A 20,293-nucleotide genomic window follows, 5' to 3' on the forward strand; every position below is an offset into this window, starting at 1 on the left:
GCACCCCCCCAACCCGAAACAGCACCCCCCACCCAAAACCGCACCCCCTTTGCCCATTGACTGTGTCTGGCATTGCAATTCAGCCCTCACTTATTTGAATGGGGATGAGCTGCAATACCAGACATGACCTATGAACACAAGTGGCGCTGTTCCTAAAAAAACGGTTCAATTGTAGCTTTATAGGCTAGTTCCTATAAGTTATAGCATATCATTAGAACCCCGTCGAGTAACTTCTTTCTTCCAGGGGGTTGGTAAATATGCCACATCTTCATATTAGTGATTAGTGGTCATTCTAGAGTAGTCCACACCTGTCTAAACAAAATTTAAAGGGCACCTGTCAGTATACTATAAACAGAGTTAGTATCACACTAGGTACGGGGAAGTACCAAGCGAAAGAGAAGGGAAAGCCTGTGTCTAGGGAAAGGGAAGATGGTGACCCCTGATCAAACCTACTGCTGAACTTTGAGGTCCCTCACCACCCAAGTTAGGTTCCACACCTATGCGCCGAGCAGGATACCTGACCCTACGTATGCCTAGCAGTGGTCCCTAGGATCCCTCACCACCCTAGATAGGTTTTGCACCTATGCACCGAGACGGATACCTGACCCTAAGTATCCCTAGTGCTGGTCCCTGGGGTCCCTCACCACCCTAGATAGGTTCTGCACCTATGCACCGAGACGGATACCTGACCCTAGGTATCCCTAGTGCTGGTCCCTGGGGTCCCTCACCACCCTAGATAGGTTCTGCACCAATGCACCGAGACGGATACCTGACCCTAAGTATCCCTAGTGCTGGTCCCTGGGTTCCCTCACCACCCTAGATAGGTTCTGCACCTATGCACCGAGACGGATACCTGACCCTAAGTATCCCTAGTGCTGGTCCCTGGGGTCCCTCACCACCCTAGATAGGTTTTGCACCTATGCACCGAGACGGATACCTGACCCTAAGTATCCCTAGTGCTGGTCCCTGGGGTCCCTCACCACCCTAGATAGGTTCTGCACCTATGCACCGAGACGGATACCTGACCCTAGGTATCCCTAGTGCTGGTCCCTGGGGTCCCTCACCACCCTAGATAGGTTCTGCACCTATGCACCGAGACGGATACCTGACCCTAAGTATCCCTAGTGCTGGTCCCTGGGTTCCCTCACCACCCTAGATAGGTTCTGCACCTATGCACCGAGACGGATACCTGACCCTAAGTATCCCTAGTGCTGGTCCCTGGGGTCCCTCACCACCCTAGATAGGTTCTGCACCTATGCACCGAGACGGATACCTGACCCTAAGTATCCCTAGTGCTGGTCCCTGGGGTCCCTCACCACCCTAGATAGGTTTCACAGCTATGTGCCAAGCTGGATACCTGACCCTAGGTATCCCTAGTGCTGGTCCCTGGGGTCCCTCACCACCCTAAATAGGTTCCACACCTATGCGCCAAGCTGGATACCTAACCCTAGATATCCCTAGTGCTGAGCCCTAAATAGAGAACGGATGGGATGAGCTCTTCATCAACCCCACTAAACACTACAGAAGACACAAGAACACACAGGAGGAAAAAGTATGAACTACTATGACACAGGTAGAAGTTCAGCAAAGTTTTCAGCAACGATACCACAGAGGAGTACAAGCCACCTGCTTGCAACTAAGGCTTGAATGAACTGAAAAATATCACCAGCACCAGTCCAAGGAAGGATTGGGTATATAAGCACCAAGAGAATACTGATGATCAGCAGCTGGGGGGAAGGCGAGCTCCTGCTGGGTCCAAAAGGGAGAGCGATTAATCCAGCAGAATACTAATAGCAGGAGTAATGGAAAGTCAGAGAGCATTCTGCGCAGCCAAACGCTGTGACTTTCTATGGCCAGAAGAAACATGAAAGATACCTTATAGTGTCATCCCTTGCAACAAAATTTCACTTTTATAGATATGCAAATTAGGCTTGCAAGTGCACTCCTGGATATATCTGTGCACTTGCAGTCAATAGATTTTCTTTGCTTTTTCCTGATGGTGCTGAAGATGCTTTATCTCCTTTTAGTAATCCTATAGCCACAAGTTTCTAATGTTCTTTGTGTTTGTATTTCTTACCAATTTCAAGGTCTTTAGTTACTTTCAAGGAATGAAAACAATCTTAATTTAAATTCAGAAGCCAAAACCTCACCTTGACCTTGTCCTGGATGTGTGATATTTTATAACCAAAGTATACAAGAAAATGTAAATTACAATCTTTTTCTATATGGATAAAAGACAAATTATTTGAGAACAACCATAAATTATATTAGTCGCTACCTATGATGTGCGGCTTTTAATACCGCCCCCCCCCGTTCTTCTTGTATGCACACGTGGCCATGGGCTTGTGCTGGCTGTCTTAGGATAAAGCCCAATTAAAAGACCTGAATGACAAAACATGTCCTTGTAGAAGTGACAAATATCACATTGTTAAAAAAAGACACTGGGTATGACTCAGACTACTAAAAATATGTCGTTTGCCGGTCAGAAAAGAAATATTGTTAATCAGTACAGAGCAAGTTTGTGGGTTTTTCTTAAAGGGATATAAAAAAAAAAGGGAGAAGGTCCACTCAAGCCCTTCCTCCTGGAGCCAGGGCAGAAGTCGGCCTGTGAGATTACCTACCTGATTACCTTTGGTTCCTGAAGCCAGACCCATGTCGATTACCCGGGTCAGATTTATTGAAAAAAGGGGATGTCTCACTATTCCCTATTCGGGTGAACAGACATCGTAAAGAGGAGTGTCCTACTTGAGCCCGTCCTTGAGGAGCCGGAGTAAAGAGTGTCTCTAAGTAGCCCATGAGCACCTAAGGTTTCTGAAGCCAATCCTCATCCACTTTCCTGGCCTACTGTATTCAAAAAAGGCTGTCACACTATTCTGTATTGAGCTATATTGATATCATAGAGGCTAGTGCTCTACTTGAGCCCACCATGGAGGACGGCTCAAGTTCCGGTTGTATGACTTTGCTCATGAGCACAACTTTCCCCTATATACCAGGTATAGTCATCATAGAGTGGTCATCACTTGTGGTCTTTAGATGATCTTGAGCTCACCCTGGAGGACCTGGAGTGGAAGGTGGCTCTAGAACTTGTGGTCTTAAGATGCTCATAGGCACAACTCTATGACAATACCAGCTCTAGACATCATAGAGAGGAGTGTCCTACTTGAGTTTAACATGGAGGAGCTGCAGTGAAGGGTGGCTCTAACACTTGTGTTCTTAAAATGTCCATGACCGCACCCTGGAGAAACTGGAGTGGAGGGTGGCTCTAACACTTGTGGTCTTCATATGGCCATTGCTCGTGAGCACATCCTGGAGAAACTGTAGTGAAGGGTGGCTCTAGCTCTTGTAGTCTTAAGATGCTAATTAACACAACTTCCCTGACTATACCAGCTATGGACATCGTAGAGAGCAGTGTCCTACTTGAGCCCATTCCAGAGGAATTGTGGTGAAGGGTGGTTCTAGCTCTTGTAGTATTAAGATGCTAATTAGTCCACCCTGGAAGAACTGGAGTGAACAGTGTCTCTAGCACTTGTGGTCTTAAGATGCTCATAAGCCCAAGTTCCTTGACTATATTAGCTATAGACATCATACTGAGGAGTGTCCTACTTGAGCCCACACTGGAGGAGCTAGGAATGAAGGGTGGTTTTAGCCCTTGTGGTTGTTAAGATGCTCATTAGTCCACCCTGGAGGAACTGGAGTGAAGGGTGGCTCTAGCATTTGTGGTCTTAAGATATTCAGGGGCCCACCCTGGAGGAATTGGAGTGTAGGGTGGCTCTAGCATTTTTGGTCTTTAAGATGCTCATAAGCACAGCTTCCCTGACTATACCAGTTATTGACATCATAGAGAGGAGTGTCCTACTTGAGCCCACTCCAGATGAGCTGCGGTGAAGGGTGGTTCTAGCCCTTGTGGTCTTATGATGCTCATTAGTCCACCCTGGAGGAACTGGAGTGAAGGGTTGCTCTAACACTTTTGTTCTTAAGATGCTCAGGAGCCCACACTGGATAAACTGGAGTAAAGGGTGGCTCTAGTACTTGTGGACTTCAGATGCTCAATAGCCCACCTTGGAGGAACTAGAGTGGAGGTTGGCTCTACCACTTGTGTTCTTAAGATGATCATGACCCCACCCTGGAAGAGCCATCATGGAGGGTGGCTCTAACACTTGTGTTCTTAAAACGCTCTTGAGCACAAGTTCCCTGATTATACCAGCTAAACACCTGGAGGTTTGGAAGCCATTCCCATGTCACTTAACCCAGCCAACAAAAAGGAGCTGTTTCACTATGCCCTTTTGGTACTTATGGACATCATAGAAGTGAGTCCCCTACTTGAACCCATCCTCAAAAAGCCACACTGAAGATCTTTTCAAGCTCTGGTTGCCTGAATTTGCCAATGAGAAAAATTTCCGGCTGGTCACCTGGGGTTTCTGAAGCCAGGCATCAATTAGACAATTTCCAGGTCTACTTCATTTTAAAATTGGGTTTCCTGTGACCAGTTCTTTATAGTGAATAAACGTGAAGTCTTTATAGATTGTAGGGGCAATTTTTGACCGGTTTGACTGATGAGGGTCAAGGTGAGCCGCTGATTCCTCTCTCTCGAAGAATGGACACTGAAGGCCGATTTGGCCCAATATGCAAGAAAGTCCTTCACGTCTGCTGGTAATTTATGGGATTTTCCACTATCAATCTTTTGTTCACCTTGGGGTAGAAGATGTGGTCTATGTTTTTACACTTCCCAAGTCCTCGGCAGTCTCTGTTAACCTTATGCCAAAGAGGATGAAGAAAAGACAGACTGGCGTGGGGGTCCGGGAAGCACAATTATAGCCATCGGTAAGGTATTACTTTTAAATTTGGGTTGTCTGTGATCACTTCTTTATAGTCCATAAACGTGAGGTCTTTATAGATTGTAGGGGCTCATACTCAAGAGAATATCCAATTTTGACTGGTTTGACTGATGAGGGTCAAAGTGAGCCACTGATTCCTCTCTCTCGAAGAAGAAGAATGGACACTGAAGGCCGATTTGGCCCAATATCCAAAGTCCTTGTCTTCTGCTGGTAATTTATGGGAATTTCCCACTATCAATCTTTTGTTCACCTTGGTGTAGAAGATGTGGTCTTTGTTTTTACACTTCCCAAGTCCTCGGCAGTCTGTTAACCTTATGCCAAAGAAGATGAAGCGAAGACAGACTGGCGTGGGGGTCCGGGAAGCACAATCATGGCCATCGGTAAGGTGACTATTACTTTGGTTTATTAATGGCATAGCCTTTAAGAATGGCATGGGCAGTACTAAAGGTTCCTCATGGTGCCTCTTGAAATAACTCTTGACCTTTTTCTTACTCCTGTCGATGTGATTGAGCAGATGATTGTCTTACAAGTCCGAAATAAGTCTCTATTTTCTCCCGCACCCATTGTACTGGTGCAATCAACGCAGCCATTAATAGGGTCCCCGCGGGATGACGGACCAGTGATTGCCACGTGCGTCATACTATTCTTCCTCCTGCAATCAGCCATGTGGCACACACTTGAGGAATCTCCTAAGACGTCCGTCTCACATTACTATTTTTAATTTTTAATTTTCCACCATGTTCTTTACCTAAAACAGCACGATAGGGATGGAAAATAGAGCTGGTACATTCCAGCCAACACGACGGTTCTCGTGAGCTGCTGTATAAAAAGAAACCACCGCTGCTGTAATTAGCACCGGAAGAAGTAAATTAGCTATATATAACACAAAAAGAAATGTTTTTAAAGAAACGGTTGGTGAAAAAGTGGAATTATAGGTTACACCGAATGGCTTTAATTAGCCAAAGTGCGAGGTCTAAAAAAAAAAATAATTTATATATAACCTCTCATTAGAGCTTGTGATTTCCTGCTTATAAAGCACTTAAAAAAAAGTTCAAAAAGTTTTTTGTCTCTGAGAATTGTGCAAATGTGTTGGTAGTGTGGATTATGAACAAACGTTATGCTGTTGGATATATTCCCATTTCATCCAAAAAAATGGTTTAGGGACAAAATCCCAAGTCAGTCCAAACTAGTTTTCCAGTTTGAGAACATAGGCTAACAAATATACAGCTGCACTCTGAAACGCTAAGGTATGGAAACATTTGGACGTGAATTACTAAGGAAATAAATGTACAAATTGAGACAACTAACACATAAAGGCCAATTTTATGTGAGCCCAGCAGCCAGCGTCAAGGCGTATCTCTTTTGCTGAGTCCCTACCTAAATGCCTCTACCTGGGCTGAAAAGCCTACCACTTTATGGGCGGGCAGGAACCTGCTAATAGGAGATTAAAAATCGCTTTAAGCTGGTGAGAAGGAGAGTTCAGTCAGAAGGCATAAAATAAGAAAACTGACAGACAAATGTGAACAGGTGCAAACTGAACATGAAACATACTCTAACAAATATATAGCTGCACTCTGAAACGCTAAGACATGCCAACATTGAATATAGAAACTTGGACATGAATTACTAAGGAAATAAATGTAAAAATTAAAACAATTAACACAAAAAAGGCCAGTTTTATCTGAGCCTAGCAGCCAGCGTCAAGGTGTATCTCTTTTTCTGGGTCCCTACCTAAATGCCTCTAACTGGGCTGAAAAGTCTACCACTTTATGGGCGGGCAGGAACCTGCTAATAGGAGATTAAAAATCGCTTTAAGCTGGTGAGAAGGAGAGTTCAGTCAGAAGGCATAAAATAAGAAAACTGACAGACAACTGTGAACAGGTGCAAACTGAACATGAAACGTACTCTAACAAATGTACAGCTGTACTCTGAAACGCTAAGGCATGCAAACATTGACTTTAGAAATTTGGACATAAAATACTAAGGAAATAAATTTGAAAATTGAGACACCTAACAGACAAAAAGGCCAGTTTTATGTGAGCCCAGCAGCCAGCGTCAAGGCATATCTCTTTTGCTGGGTCCCTACCTAAATGCCTCTACCCAGGCTGAAAAGCTTACCATTCTATGGGCGGGCAGGAACCTGCTGATAGGAAATTAAAAATCGCTTTAAGCTGTTGTGAAGGAGTGTTCAGTCAGAAGGCATGACCCTATAATCTAAAATAAGAAAACTGAAAGACAAATGTGAACAGGTGCAAACTGAACATGAAACATACTCTAACAAATATACAGCTGCACTCTGAAATGCTAAGGCATGCAAACATTGAATTTAGAAATTTGGACATAAATTAGTAACAAAATAAATTTAAAAATTGAGACAACTAACACATAAAAACTGCCAGTTTTATGTGAGCCCAGCAGCCAGTGTCAAGGCGTATCTCTTTTGCTGGGTTCCCTACCTAAATGCCTCTAACCGGGCAGAAAAGCCTACCATTCTATGGGCGAGCAGGAACCTGCTAATAGGAAATTAAAAATTGCTTTAAGCTGGTTGGAAGAAGTCTTCAGTCAGAAGGCATGACCCTATAATCTAAAATAAAACAGACAGACAAATGTGAACAGGTGCAAACTGAACATGAAACATACCCCTACACATATTCAGCTGCATTCTGAAACACTAAGACATGCAAACATTGATTCTAGAAATTTGGACATGAATTACTGCTAAGAAAATTAATTTAAAAATTGAGACAATTAACACATAAAAAAGCCATTTTTAAATTAGCCCAGCAGTCAGCGTCAAGGGGTATTTATTTTCCTGGATCCCTACCTGAATGCCTCTACCTTGGCTTAAAAGCCTACAATTTTATGGGCGGGCAGGGACATTCTAATAGATTAAAAATCGCCTTGGCATGACCCTATAATCTAAAATAAGAAAACAGACAGACAAATGTGAACAGGTGCAAACTGAATATGAAACATACTCTAACAAATATACAGCTGCACTCTGAAATGCTAAGGCATGCAAACATTGAATTTAGAAATTTGTACATATATTACTAAAGAAATACATTTTAAAATTGAGACACCTAACGCATAAAAAGGCCATTTTTATGTGAGCCCAGGAGCCAGCGACAAGGCGTATTTTTTCTGGGTCCCTACCTGAATGCCTCTACCTGGGCTTAAAAGCCTACAGTTTTATGGTTGGGCAGAAAATCTCAGGGACAGCAGAAATGTGGTGCACAATCTGAAACGCTGCAGCGCCAGAATAGTCTGGTCTTCGGCCATGATCGCTGATCGGATACTTGAAGAACAATTTCTCTGAAACAGTGGAGCAAACGTAGCTTGGGCAGCATGGCAAAATGACAGGTTCACTTTGACAGAAGAAATGATGCTAAGGGTGGAAGCCATAATGCTAGAATTGGAAGCCATGACACCATGAGCAGAAGTCATGACGCTTAACGGAAGTCAATACAATGTGGATAGAAGTCATGATGATGTGAGTGGACGCCATGACAGTATGAACAAAAGCCATGACCATTATGAGCAGTGTTAACTGTGAATCCAGCTCTGAGAGAAACACCAAAAAGCAACAGTCTGTGTCTCTGACTCTTACTTTGCTCCTCCCTCTCTCTTCTCCATAGACCTCAATAGGCAGCTGTAATGTGATCCCTCAGTGAACTGTCGGTCTTCATGGAAGGTTTGCCGGAAAGATAGCAATTGTTTAAACTTATTCTTTTAATATATTACAAAATAAAGTGACACACCATGTGATTTTTTGGCAAAAAATACAGTTTTGTCAGTGTCACAGGGTCCTTCTCCGATATCACACAATCAACAGAGTGAGAGATGATTGAACAATCTAACGATCCTTTATTCCAAGCAAATCAGAAAGTCCATAAAATAATCCACCATACAGAGGGTAAAATCGTCCAGTAATGGGATAAATGTCACAATCCTCCAGCAGTCCTTTTCCAGGGAAATCGGGGTTTCTCACAGTCTCTCTGGGGTGTCAGCTTCTCCCTCAGAGGATCAATATTACTCCTCTCTTGTCATTCTCAGCCAGAATGCATGAGTAAGCAGAGGTAAGCGGAGAGTTTAGGTGGATCCCAGGCCCCCCTTCCCCAGACTTGGGGACAAAAGCCCGGCAGGGGGTGATTACCCTGCAAACAGGACAATGTATGCACAAGGAACACACAGAATGGACAGAGCACCACGCCTAGAATACGAATCTACACAAAATTATACACAACCCCCCCATATTCCACCATCACAGTCAGTGATAATTGATTATACACATAAACCCTAAATCCAGAGCGTACGTACGGTGCTTTTCAGTACCCGTGACGCCCCCATACTGTAAAATGACGAGGCAAATATTGTTTTATTTCCCCCGCTATTTGGTGACCTCACATGATCGTCTTTGTACACGATGTCTCTAATTTTGTGTTGGATGCTTGGAAAGGCTTCTTTTTTGGTTCCGCTTGTCAAATTTGGAGGCATCAAATGAATGAAATCTGTGACATCTGCGCACGAAACTTGTTTAAAGGTCATTCATATTTTCAGCGAGATATTAAAATGAATCAGTTGTACTTCTGTTCCAGATTTTCTGTAAAAGCTCATTATTAACCTCTTAGCCATAGTCTCAGAAGCAAAGCAGAACAGATCGCAGAGGTGTGAGCTAGATACATATGGAATCGGGAGATACATTGATAATTACTGTATTTCTCTCATATCTATCTGCACTATATGGGCAAAAGTATGTGCCCCCTCCACATTACAGCTCCGGAGCTTTTCTGACCTCCCATTCTACATCCATAGACATTAATATACAGATATAACGGATCCCATTCTTTTCGGGAGGTTTTCTACGAGATTTTGGAGGCGTCTGTGGGATTTTTTGCTCCTTCATCCAGACGATGATTTGAGAGGTGACATTGATATTAGGGAGAGGTCAGGCTCACAATCTCCATTATTGGTGTTGGATGGGGTTGAGGTCAGGGTTCTGTGCGGCCGGTCATGTTCTTCCACCAAACTGCCCCAGCGATAACTTTATGGACCTTCTGCACTGGGCACAGTGATGGGAAACAGAATAGGACCTTCTCCAAACTGTTCCCACAAAGCTGGAAGCTATAATTGAACAAAATGTCTTGTGTTGAAGCATTAAGATTTCCCTTCACTGAAATTAAGGGGCCGAGGCCGAACCCTGATAACGGCCCAGAGCATTATCCTTCTCCACCAAACTGTTCAGCGGGCACAATGCATTCAGGGGGTCACGTTCTCCTGGAATCACCAAATCCAAACTCCTCCATCAGATGGCAGACAGAGAAGAATGATCCATCACTGCACAGCACACGTTTCCTCCAGAGTCCAGTGGTGGTGGCTTTACACTGCTCCATCCAACGGTCAGCATTGTGCTTGGTGATGTGTGTCCCAGGATTGTGCTTGGTGATGTACAACTCAGCATTGTGCTTGGTGATGTACGGCTTGGCATTGTTCTCGGTGATGTATGGCTCGGTCTGGTGCTTAGTGATGCACGGCTCGGCATTGTGCTTGGTGATGCACGGCTCGGCATTGTGCTTGGTGATGTACGTCTCGGCATTGTGCTTGGTGATGTACGGCTCAGCATTGTGCTTGGTGATGTATGGCTTGGCATTGTGCTTGGTGATGTACAGCTCGGCATTGTGCTTGGTGATGCACGGCTCGGCATTGTGCTTGCTGATGCACGGCTCAGCATTGTGCTTGGTGATATACGGCTCGGCATTGTGCTTGGTGATGCACAGCTTGGCATTGTGCTTGGTGATGTACAGCTCGGCATTGTGTTTGGTGATGTACGGCTCAGCATTGTGCTTGGTGATATACGGCTCGGCATTGTGCTTGGTGATGTACGGCTCGGCATTGTGCTTGCTGATGCACGGCTCGGCATTGTGCTTGGTGATGTACGGCTCGTCATTGTGCTTGGTGATGCACGGCTTGGCATTGTGCTTGGTGATGTACGGCTCGGCATTGTGTTTGGTGATGTACGGCTCAACATTGTGCTTGGTGATATACGGCTCGGCATTGTGCTTGGTGATGTACGGCTCGGCATTGTGCTTGGTGATGTACGGCTCGGCATTGTGCTTGGTGATGTACGGCTCGGCATTGTGCTTGGTGATGTACGGCTCGGCATTGTGCTTGGTGATGTACGGCACAGCATTGTGCTTGGTGATGTATGGCTCGGCATTGTGCTTGGTGGTGTACGGCTCGCATTGTGCTTGGTGGTGTACGGCTCGGCATTGTGCTTGGTGGTGTACGGCTCGGCATTGTGCTTGGTGATGTATGGCTCAGCATTGTGCTTGGTGATGTACGGCTCGGCATTGTGCTTGATGTACAGCTCGGCATTGTGCTTGGTGATGTACGGCTCGGCATTGTGCTTGGTGATGTATGGCTCGGCATTGTGCTTGGGGATGTACGGCTCGGCATTGTGCTTGGTGATGTACGGCTCGGCATTGTACTTGATGTACAGCTGCAGCCGCTCGGCCATGAAGCTCCCTGTGGGCACACTGTTTGTACTGATGTTACCAGAGGAGGTCTGGACCCTGCAGTTATGGAGGCAGCAGAGCAGTGGTGACTTTTCTCTCCTCAGCACTCGGCCCTTGGCTCGGTAACACTACGTAGTCTCAACTTCATGACTTTGGTTCCTTCCACTTGTCATTAATATCACTTAGAAATGATGGGGAATATATAGGAGGGAAGAAATGTCATGAACGGACTTGCTACACCGGTGGCTCCTATTACACGATGCGCTGGTATCGGTGAGCTCTGCACCACCAGCCGTTCTGTCACATTAGTAAAGGCAGATGGCATGGTGGGGGGCCGAGGTTATACACTGTGGGTCAGCGGGGCCGAATTTTATATACTGAGGGTATTGGGCCTGAATGATAAAGATTAATTTAATGCTTAAAAATTGCGCCCCAACACTTTAGCCTATCAGTCTATACTCATGTTGGGGTGAATTTGCACAAACCAGAGATTATCCAAATGAGTGATCGAATTATCACAACTTTTATACGGATATAAACACTGTCAGGTTGTAAATAGGGATGGTCGAATACTTCGATTATCCGGCTTCGCGAATAATTTCCGAATACCTCGCCGCTATTCGACTATTCGCTAATATTCGATGCGCAATGCAAGTCTATGGGAAACCCGAATAACAACTATTCGGAACTATTCGGGCTTCCCATAGACTTACATTGCGCATCGAATAGTCGAATAGCGGCGAGGTATTTGGAAAATTTTCGCGAAGCCAAATGATCGAAGTATTCGATCATCCCTAGTTGTAAACAATCGTTGGATGCACGTTTAGTACCAGATGGGATCATCGGGAGCTTCAGGACTGTAGATTCCTGGCCTGTGTAGTGACACGACCCCGAGGCCTCCATACACAATGCCAAGCCTTGGCTGGATGAGAACCCCTTAGGCCTCTGAAGCCATGGTGTGATAAATCCCGAGTCCTAAAGTCTTGATAGATAAATCTGATAGTTTTCCTAAATGCCTAGGTATATTGGCTGTTGGATTGTTTGGTGCTAGCTGTAAAGTTTGGAGAGCTAGTTCTACTAAATCCAAAGAAGAGTAATCTAGAGAATTTTTGATCTCAAAACATTAGGGTGAGTTTTGGAGGAGCCACTACCTCTTTTAGCATAACACTGACACCGATACTGTGGGATGGAAGAAATGTAGCCATGACCCCAACCGGATCAGCTGGAACATTGACCCAATATCACTTTTCGACAGCACTAATGCTCGTAAAGTGTCATTAAACAGAGTAGAAGCAAGGTCTTGGGGCTTTCATCCACCACAAGATTAAACTGTTATTTTCCACATACCACTTTAATTTGTCTAGGAACTGCCAAAACTCTCCTGTTCTATTAAGTACTATCTACCGTACTCTTTTTCAATGGTTGGTTCCTCTTCTTCAGCATCCTGCCATCATTGTATGTGCTGGGATATCCCCCCCCCCCCCACTTCACAGTTTACATTTCATCTGCCCTTATTCCATGAACTTAATGCCCACCTCTCTCTTATTTCAGTATGGATTTTGACAGACGAGAGCAAGGGAAGTCCCTACTTCTTGTACGTGGACAAAGACTCAGCTCTACATCTTGTTGGAGCGCAAAGACCCAACCCCAATTCCTGTAGTGGATGCCCATAATTCCTGTTGGGAAACAAAGACCCTACCCCACTTCCTGTGGAGACAAAGCCCCACCGCTACATATTACTAGTCCCACTTACTGAAATGTGTGTCCCTACTTCCTGTATGGAGACAAAAAGAAACGCCCTCACTTCCTTTAGAGAAAAAGATCTGCTCCCTCGTCTTATAGAAAGACAAAGACCCGCACACTCTCCTATAGAGAGACAAAGCTCATCCTCCTCTTCCTATAGAGAGACAAAGTCCCTCACCCTCATCTTATAGAGTAACAAAGTCCCCCTCTTCTTATAGAGAGACAAAAACCCTCCCACTCTTCATATAGAGAGACAAAGACCCTTCACTCTTCCTATAGAGAGACAAAGATCATCCTCTTCTTTCCTATAGACAAAGACCCTTCCCCTCTTCCTATTCATAGACAGACCCTTCCCCTCTTCCTATTCATAGACAGACCCTTCCCCTTTTCCTATAGAGAGACAAAGATCATCCTCTTTCCTGTAGACAAAGACCCATCCCCTCTTCCTATTCATAGACAAAGCCCTTCCCCTTTTCCTATAGACAAAGACCCTTCCCCTCTTCCTATAGAGAGACAAAGATCATCATCCTCTTCCTATAGACAAAGACCTTTCCCCTCTTAATATAGATAAAAATCATCCTCCTTTTCCTATAGACAAAGACCCTTCCCCTCCTCCTATTCATAGACAAAAATCCTCCCCCTCTTCCTATAAAGAGACAGACTCCCCCCTTTTCCGATAGAGAGACAAAGACCCACCCTCTTCCTATAGTGAGATAAACACCCTTGTCATCTTCCTATAGTGAGACAAAGACCCTCGCCCTCTTCCTATAGAGTAAAAAAGACCCCCCTCTTCCTATAGAAAGACCCTCCCACTCTTCCTTTAGAGAAATAAAGACCCTCCCCTTCTTCCTATAGAGAGACAGACCCTCCCCCTCTTCCTACAGAGACACAACAACCCCCACTCTTCCAATAGAGACAAAGACCCTTGCCCTCTTCCTATAGAGAGACAAAGACCCTCCTCTTCCTATAGAGAGATAAAGACCCCCCACTCATCCTTTATTGAGTCAGACCCTCCCCATGTCCTATAAAGAGACAAAGACCCCTCCCCTTTCCTTCACCTCCACTTTTAGTAATCATTCAGATTACAGTTAAGAGGCGGTGGACATTAGATTACACAGAATAGAGACGCTTACTTGTCGACACTTGAGGGTTTGTTTTTTTATTTAGGCCTGAGTTTATTGAAATGACTGACTTGACGTGCCTGGATGTTCAAAGATGTACAGGAAAGCTTTGCCAGAAGATTGGCACAAGCACAGATGATGTGATGTTCTAGTGTTCACATGCATATCTCCATGCAGTCTTTGTATACCATACATTACAGGGGTCTCAAACATGCGGCCCATGGGCCACATGCAGCACTTGAGGCTGCTTCACGTGGCCCACAGGCAGCGTAGACCCCTTAACAATTGTGTCCTGGGCCAGGGGGCTGCCACCGTCAGCGCTTTATTTCAGTTCAATTGAAATGTATTGCTGTTGCCACACAGAGAAAAAGGGGACCAGGATGGGACATTACTACAAGATGGGGACTAGGATGGGGGACATTACTACAAAAAGGGGACCTGTAAGGCTGATATTACTACAAGATGGGCACCAGGAAGGAGGACATTAATATAAAAAGGGCACCACGAAGGATGACATTATTACAAGATGGGGACCAGGAAGGAGGACATTAATATAAAAAGGGCACCAGGAAGGATGACATTACTACAAGATGGGGACCAGGAAGGAAGACATCAATACAAAAAGGGGAGCAGTAAGGATGACATTACTAAAAGATGGGGACTAGGAGGGGGCGTTGCTACACGATGAGGACCAGGAAGAAGGAACATTAATATAAGATGGGGACATTACTACAAGATGAAGACCAGGAAAGGGGACATTACTACAAGATGGCGATCAGGAAGGAGACATTAATACAAAATGAGGACTAGGATGGGCACATTACTACAAAAAGGGGACCAGGATGGGGCACATTACTACAAGAGGAACAGGATGGGGAGCATTAGTACAAGATGAGGACCAGGATGGGGCACATTACTACAGGATCAAGACAAGGATGAGCACATTACAACAGGATGGGGACTAGGAGGGATTTATTACTACAAGAGGAACAGGATGGGGCGCATTAGTACAAGATGAGGACCAGGATGGGCCACATCACTACAGGATCAAGACAAGGATGAGCACATTACTACAAGATGGGGACTAGAATGGGCACATTACTACAGGATGGGGACCAGGATGGGCACATTACTACAAGAGGACCAGGATGGGCACATTACTACAAGAGGACCAGGATGGGCACATTACTACAAGAGGACCAGGATGGGCACATTACTACAAGAGGACCAGGATGGGCACATTACTACAAGAGGACCAGGATGGGCACATTACTACAAGAGGACCAGGATGGGCACATTACTACAAGAGGACCAGGATGGGCACATTACTACAAGAGGAGCGCTGATCTATGCCTGTTCCCTATTGAGAAATGTGATAAAGTAACCTTACATCCTGCATTTCTGCCAACTCTGGAAGTTTCTACAGCACTTCCTGTTGACAAGGATTGCTCCTTGGAAATCTTTTTTTCCTTGGAAGTAGCTACATTTTTTCTATCCAGAGCAGCTGTACCATACATGTCTGTGTGACAGATGCCACTCCTACTATCTGTTCTTATTATCTGTTCTTGTTCTCCTTAGTATGACTGATTACAGTAGAATCTGTCACAGCGGAATGTCTCATTTATATCTTAAGAAATTGGGATTCTTTAGAGATTAAAGGAATTGTCCAATTTTAAATATTTTTTTTTTTAGGCATGAATTTATTTTTTTTAAATGGAGGCATAATAAATAATAATAATACTAAATCGAGGCACCTTCTATCACCCTCGGTGGATCGATCATTTTGAAAAGGTGTCAACAGGATCCCAGAAACTTGTGGTTGTCTGTACTTTTCTTTTGTTTATATCTCGTTGCCTTGGAGACTGACCACCGTTGCTAGACAGCAGAAATTCTCCTTAATCTTGGCCAGTTTCAATGTAGTGCTTATAATTTAGACAGCAGCGGTGGTCTGGATCCTCGGCAACAAGTGATAAACAAAGGAAAAGTGTGAATATCTTCAGAATAACTGCAAATATTAATAAGCAGTAAATTGCAAAAGTGCTTGTTTTTACAAACCCTGTCCAACAATAGTCATCTCTGAGGATGGGAATAATCCTTTAAATCTGTAGAATAATAATAATAGGATCTGGCAGGAGCATATTCACTCTTTCTCAGAGATAAGCGGCACAATGGCTGTATAGGCTTAGGCTGACCACTTATCTCTAATTTTTAACTGAAATAAGCTGATCACTCAAACTATTATTAAGGTAACAGCTATGCCGTATTTACATCCACCCTTAAAGTAACACGCATAAAACTCCACTAGGCGAATGTACACAGACGCGCAAATACAAAGGCACAAATGAAGCGTATAATAGGCTCACATAAAATGTCCGGACATAATAAGAGCATCTGTTCTTTATATTATTATCATTATTGCACTATATCATAGACGCTTGCGGTTTTCGATGGCCATTTATACATACATGAATGGAAGCTTGCGGTTTTCGATGGCCATTTATACATACATGAATGGAAGCTTGCGGCTTTTGATGGCCATTTGTACATACATGAATGGAAGCTTGCGGCTTTCGATGGCCATTTATACATACATGAATGGAAGCTTGCGGCTTTCGATGGCCATTTATACATACAAACATAGATGGAAGCTTGTGGCTTTCGATGGCCATTGATGTATACATGGATAGAAGTTTGCGGCTTTCAATGGCCATTGATACATACATGGATAGAAGCTTACGACTTTCGATGACCATTTATACATACATAGATGGAAGCTTGCGGCTTTCGATGGCCATTGATGCATACATGGATAGAAGTTTGCGGCTTTCAATGGCCATTGATACGTAACTAGATAGAAGCTTACGACTTTCGATGGCCATTTATACATACATGCATGGAAGCTTGCGGCTTTCGATGGCCATTTATACATACATGAATAGAAGATTGCGGCTTTCGATGACCATTTATACATACATGGATGGAAGCTTGCGGCTTTCGATGGCCATTTATACATACAACGATAGAAGCTTGCGGCTTTCGATGGCCATATATACATACGATAGAAGCTTGTGGCTTTCGATGGCCATTTATACATACAACGATAAAAGCTTGTGGCTTTCGATGGCCATTTATACATACAACGATAGAAGCTTGTGGCTTTCGATGGCCATTTATACATACATCGATAGAAGCTTGCGGCTTTCGATGGCCATTTATACATACATCGATAGAAGCTTGCGGCTTTCGATGGCCATTTATACATACATGGATGGAAGCTTGCGGCTTTCAATGGCCATTTATACATACATCGATAGAAGCTTGCGGCTTTCGATGGCCATTTATACATACATGGATGGAAGCTTGCGGCTTTCGATGGTCATTTATACATACATCGATAGAAGCTTGCGGCTTTCGATGGCCATTTATACATACATCGATAGAAGCTTGCGGCTTTCGATGGCCATTTATACATACATGGATGGAAGCTTGCGGCTTTCAATGGCCATTTATACATACATCGATAGAAGCTTGCGGCTTTCGATGGTCATTTATACATACAAAGATGGAATTTATGATTCCGGGAGGCTCCTGCCCTTTAATTATAATGCAATGAGCAACCTAGAGGTGCTGAAAGAGTTAAGGAAAGCTCAAAACACCTGCTGTTAAAGAGACAGCACACATTCTCTCATCACCCTCTCTCCCGCACAGTTGACCTAGAAACAAACATCCAGCCTCTAGGACCCAGCTGCAGTTTGTCACGTGATCCGAAGAAGAAATGGTTAGTGGGGTGCCGAGCCGTGGAATAAAATAATGGGGGTGCAGAATAATGTATGAGAATAGGGCATGCCCCAACATTGAAGATCGGAGACATCCATTCATAAAGCGAGATCGGGGTGGGGGGATGTGGAATCTGATTGAAAGCAGCAGAGATGGTATACAGGTGAACTGGAGACAGGTATACGGTATTGAGAGCAAAATAGAGTGCTGGGTGACAGGGTTAATTAGAGTGTCAGCGAGAGGGACACAAGGTTATCACAGGACAGAGAGCAAGATGTGGACATAGGACATAGAGGAGAAGAGTAGACATTGGTGGAAGGAGGGGGATCAGAAGAGAGAGACGGGATACAGCACAGGGGAGGGGGAGGCAGAGAGGATAAACAGGGAGGAGAGACTGTCACCGAGAAGAGACAGAGAAAGAAGGATACTGGGAGGGATACGGGAAGAACAAGGGAGTGTGACACCGAGACACAGGCTGGGGGATTACAGAGGAACGACAAAAGCGAGACCACCGAGGAAAGCGGAAAGAGTGGCGAGGGGATAGGATACACAGGAGGACGGAGGTATACGATCCATACACTGGGATATAGGATACAGAAAAAGAAGACCGGGATATAGAGACAGAGAAGGACAGGAGCAAAGGACGGCAAAGGATATGGGAGATGGACACAGGAGGGTGATATAGGATTCCCATACAGGAGGGGAAGAAAGGCTGGGATATAGGGTACGGACAAAGCAGACGGCATAGGACAGGGATATAGGATACACACAAAGGAGACGGCGTAGGACAGGGACAAGGATACGGCCAAAGGAGAAAGAATAGGAATATAGGGAAAGGAGACTGGAAAGGGTAGATATAAGATAAGGAAAAGGAGGCAGGATAGGACCGCGATGTAGGATACGGACAAAGAAGTAAAGATAGAACAGATATAGGATAGGGAGTAGGGCAGGGATATAGGAAAAGGAGTCTGGGTAGGACAGGTATATAGGATAAGGACAAAGGAGAGACGGTATAGTGGTGGGATATAGGATACAGAAAGGAGACGGTATAGTGGTGGGATATAGGATACAGACAGGGGACGGTATAGTGGTGGGATATAGGATACAGACAGGGGACGGGATAGTGGTGGGATATAGGATACAGACAGGGGACGGGATAGTGGTGGGATATAGGATACAGACAGGGGACGGGATAGTGGTGGGATATAGGATACAGACAGGGGACGGGATAGTGGTGGAATATAGGATACAGACAGGGGACGGGATAGTGGTGGGATATAGGATACAGACAGGGGACGGGATAGTGGTGGGATATAGGATACAGACAGGGGACGGTAAAAGTGGTGGGATATAGGATACAGACAGCGGACGGATATAGGATATGGACGGGACAGTATAGATATAGGATAAGTGGAGAATAGCGGCTGGGACTTGGGAGGATACAGACTGGCGGAGGAATAGATGGTGGTGAATACAGATTGTGCAGGTAGACGGCTGACTGTGCTGCTGTATCACTGGCTCTGTGTGCGGGGGGACGGGGTGGGAGACGACCGGTTAGGAGAGGCCCAGCCTATGGAAGGGGCAGGAGGGCAGATCTGGATGGCACTAGTCTGATGTGTAACCGGACCATTCATACTGGTACAGAAGACCCTCCAGGACACGGGATGAGAGAAGACGGGGGAGGGCTCCTACCTACAATCTGAATACTACTCCTTACAGGTAAGCTAGCCTCTATATATAACCCTTTAAAAAAAATCATCCCTCCCCCATAGGATAGCCTATATATACCGTCCGAATCCAGCATACCCTATTAACCCCTTATCAGATGCATTTATGGTCCCTGTAAAATTTCCAAAAACATTGCACCCCGTAAGCGATCCAGTTCCATGATCTGAAGCGTGATTAACCCTTAAACCACAACTTAACCCAGCCTGAAGGAATATCACCACGTTAACACTTTTCTGCCCAGCAACTGCAGACCATCACTTTCACTGGTAGATCTCCTCGCGAGCCACGTTGAGGCCTGCAGAGCGTTACTCCTGTAAGGACATTGCTATAAAAAAACAACATCGACCCCCCCCCCCCCTCCCGTTCTCCGTAAATGTTGGATCTGGTTAATTTAACCCTTTATAGGATATGGACTCCTAGCAATGACTGACATTGGTGTTATATCCTGGAAAAATATGCCTGTGGTTGTGTACATAAGTGTCTGGGATATGGCGAGGCCGGTCTGCAATGTCACTCTCATGGCGTGTATGTGTCAGACACACACAGGGCCTGTTTGTATGGCCGTGAATGACAC

General features: G+C 44.9%; 1 protein-coding gene across 2 annotated transcripts in view; it reads left to right on the top strand.

Annotated features, from left to right (window-relative positions):
- Positions 1-20,293, top strand: part of SBK1 (SH3 domain binding kinase 1) — a 102,720-nt gene that overhangs the window by 32,294 nt on the left and 50,133 nt on the right. The window contains exon 1 of one of the 2 annotated variants that reach the window (XM_075318203.1): positions 18,053-19,710. The exons of the other annotated variant lie outside the window; for it this stretch is intronic. The gene's annotated coding sequence lies outside the window, so the exon portion shown is untranslated. Of the gene's footprint in view, positions 1-18,052; positions 19,711-20,293 lie in introns of those variants that run through there. 2 annotated transcript variants of the gene reach the window in all.

This window comes from Anomaloglossus baeobatrachus, chromosome 7 (genome assembly GCF_048569485.1).
Source record: "Anomaloglossus baeobatrachus isolate aAnoBae1 chromosome 7, aAnoBae1.hap1, whole genome shotgun sequence".
Taxonomy (NCBI): Eukaryota; Metazoa; Chordata; class Amphibia; order Anura; family Aromobatidae; genus Anomaloglossus; species Anomaloglossus baeobatrachus.